Here is a 3776-nt window from a genome sequence, read left to right on the forward strand (position 1 = left end):
AAGCTAACTGCATAATTGAATCAGGGGACTGCTAGAGCATCTTGAATAGTACTACTCGCCAATCCGGTACCAGATCGATCTGATACCCCCTCTTTGTACCAAGTGATACCCATCAGTACAAAAATGATATCATCCGGTAACAGGCCGATCGATACCTAGGTGTATCAAGCCTAATACATGTCGGAAACTCGGAATCAGGCGTAAATTCTCAAGAGAGCACTACCCCATGATGAATCAAGATATAGCCACCTTGCATACTTAGCCCAGTTTTGCAACAATGACAAGTACGTACCCATACAGTTGTCTCGGAATCTGGGAAAAGTATATTGATTCTAGAAGCAAGAGGATGTAGCAAATACATCGACTCAAATCAAAATCAATCCAGGAGGCTCATGGCTACCATGTCCATCGCAAACTTCTTTCAAGTGGAAGAGGAGGAGGACATCAAGTCATTGGCAAATTAAGCTCTCTAACTGTAGCAAGGCATTTTGGTGTCCTGCTCCGTAATGTCTAGACTCTAGAGGATGCTGCTCAGGCTCATCGTCACATTGTGTATTACTCGTTGTTTGGCGGTGCTAGGCCGACATAGGGAGGCGACTGCGCATGCGGAGATGGGGACGGTGGCGAGGATCTGCGGAGGAGGAAGAGGAGCAAGAGGCAATAGTGTTGGCGGTAGGCGGTTTCGCTGGTTGAACCATGCAGCGGCAAGGCGTGCCCCTCCCTCGCATTTGCGGAGGAAAGAGCATAAGAGCATCTCATTCCATGCCTTGGAATGAGATAACGTTATGTAGCATTACCGTTTGAAATCATATACTCCCTTTATTTCATAATGTAAGACTTTCTAGCATTGCCCACATTCATATGGATGTTAATGAATTTAGACACACATATATGTTAACTGTAAGCAATGCTAGAAAGACTTACATTATGAAACGGAGGAAGTAATTAGCTAGGTTATCTCAAATGGTTGTTTGTTAAGTTATAATCTTAGAATGCCAAATGAGTAAAGAAATGACGATAGATTCAGCTTATCTTAAATTTACCCTAAGATCGACTATTCTACCAACTTCTTTTAACTGGGAATTGATTTATTAATTATGACTGGATGAAAGTTACTCATATACGGGTAAATTAGATTAAGGCTGTGTTTGGATCTAGTGGTAAAAATTTTTGCCGTGTCATATCGGATATACGGACATACATTTATAGTATTAAACGTAGCCTAATAACAAAACAAATTACAGAATCCGCATGTAAACTGCGAGACAAATTTATTAAGCCTAATTAATCCCTCATTAGCAAATATTTACTGTAGCACCACATTGTCAAATTATGGAGTAATTAGGCTTAAAAGATTCATCTCGCAATTTACATGCAATCTGTGTAATTAGTTTTCTTTTTTTTTTGTCTATATTTAATACTTCAAGCATGTGTTCAAACATTCAATATGACAGGGTGATAAAACTTGCCAGGGATCTAAAACAGGTCCTAAATATTATAAATATAACAAATGTGGATGTAGGAATTTTGTTTGACCCAAAAAGCGCAATTTTGAAAACGTGGCATGAATAATACATACCTCCATTAACTGTTTAGAGCGTTGCCCTAACTATGCACAAAGTCATATGGCTAAATATGGAAGCACCGCTAGCAAAATATCGCTAGCACAGTCGACTGTATGACGTCATACGGTTAAATACTGGAGTAGTTCGTTAATTAAAGCAGATCTCATTATTTAGAGTTTGCACTTAATTTGTTTGTAAATGTTGTTTCAATTCCCCTGAATCTCTACTACTGTCTCCCAACTGCACCTATCGAGCGACAATGCATGAGCTGATGAGCGTGATGATGGTTGGGCCATTTTTAGGTTATAAAAAAATTGAAAAAAATATAGTAGGATAAATTAATATGTTATATGTCACTTCCCAAATATAAAAAATTCAAATTCAACTTATATAAGTAGAAACAAAAATAATAAATTTGACTACGAATAGAACGTGTAATTCACGGTCATATTATTTTTGTTTTGAATTGTATAAGTCAAAATTTAACTCGTATGTTTGCGAAAAGATATATCTTGATAAATATTTTATTTTTATTATTATTTTTGAACGCCATATATAAAACGATGTGATGTCCCTGGAGGGACAAATTAATATAAAGTCTGCTTCCAATCTGCAGAGAAAGCGATCGATGGGTGGAGGAGGCGCTCGGCCGGCCGGTCCAAGCGCAAGCGCGCGTATGCACGCACGATCAAACAATGAAATGGCCCCCGCGCATGATCATTCATGTTGCATGTTCGATCTCCGCTAGCGGTTTGTCGCCACGCCCTTTTTGCAAGCTGGAGTTAGGTTGCATGCTCCAAAGGCGCTTATTCTGCCCTGCATCGCATGGTCGTCGCTGCAGCCGGCCGCCCGGCACAATGCAGGCCCTGGCACAGATCGATCGAGACACGAATCGCCATCAGCACCACATGGCATATCCATCGTACACATATATGTGTATGCAACAACTGTGTGTGCACCATTGCGCCTGATCAGATCGCACTCATAAATCTATCTTATCACAGAAATTAATCGAACCATATACTTCCTCCGCCCAAAAAAAAATACAACCTTAGTATTAGAATATGACGTATCCTAATCACGTCGTAGTACGAGGTTGGTTTCTTTAGACGGAGGGAGTACTTCTGAAACAAAAGCACACCTACCCATGCGTCTTCTTAGAGCATGGCATACGTATACATATATACATATCAGCCTAACGCCTTTCTTCCCCCTTTAACTACGTACTCTCTCCGTTCCCAAAAAAATGAATCTAGAACTAGATGTGACATATTCTAGTACAACAAATCTAGACAGAGATATGTCCAGATTTATAGTATTAGAATATGTCACATTCAGTACTAGGTTGGTTTTTTATGGGACGGAGGGAGTACAATCAGATCGACCGTGAACCCTCTAGCTGCTCCATCTGTCCCAAAATATAATAACTTTTAGCCCTCAAGATTTATCCCAAAATATAACAACGTCTCCACCAATATTCTCTTCCCAACCAATTACAAATCTTCACCATTCACTTTTCCCACGTACCACCACTATTTAACCAATCACAACCCTCCACCATTCACTTCTATATACTTTCTTAATAATTGTGTCTAACTCTAAAATGTTTATTTTCTGGGACAGAGGGAGTAGTCTCTAACCCAAAGTACTAACATAGCAGCAAAAGGAGCAGCTCGATCCTCGATCTGAGAGAAAATTATACTCTCTTCGTCTTAAAAAAAAATACCTAATCTTAAATAAAATGTGATCTATTCTAAGACAACCCGAATAAAATAATTGTCTTAAGATTAAATTAGGTTGTGCCGTTTTGGGATAGAGCGAGTATGGGCAAAGGCTAACCGTCAAACTGTGGTACAAATCATGCATGCGCGAATTAACCACGCCTGTACGCGCGCCGCCGTGGGACCGTTCGCGTTTGTAGCGCGCGCGAGACGAGCGGAAAAAAAAAATTAACGAGGGGGCAATGGGACGCACTGCACGCGCCATCGGACGGAGACAGAAGCAGCGCGCGGCAGACGGGCAGACGGCAGGCGGCAGGTCGATCAGGTGTGTGTGTGACCGTGGCTGACTGCATGCATGTGTCGCGGGCCGGGCCGCGGCCGGTGGCCAGACGAGAAGAGTTCAGCCGTCTCCAGTACCAATCATCAACACATGCATCTCCTGTGCGTTTCGACGTCATCGCGCGCGGTCTTTTTCTTTGATGTTGTTGCT

This window comes from Oryza glaberrima, chromosome 1 (genome assembly GCF_000147395.1).
Source record: "Oryza glaberrima chromosome 1, OglaRS2, whole genome shotgun sequence".
Taxonomy (NCBI): domain Eukaryota; kingdom Viridiplantae; phylum Streptophyta; class Magnoliopsida; order Poales; family Poaceae; genus Oryza; species Oryza glaberrima.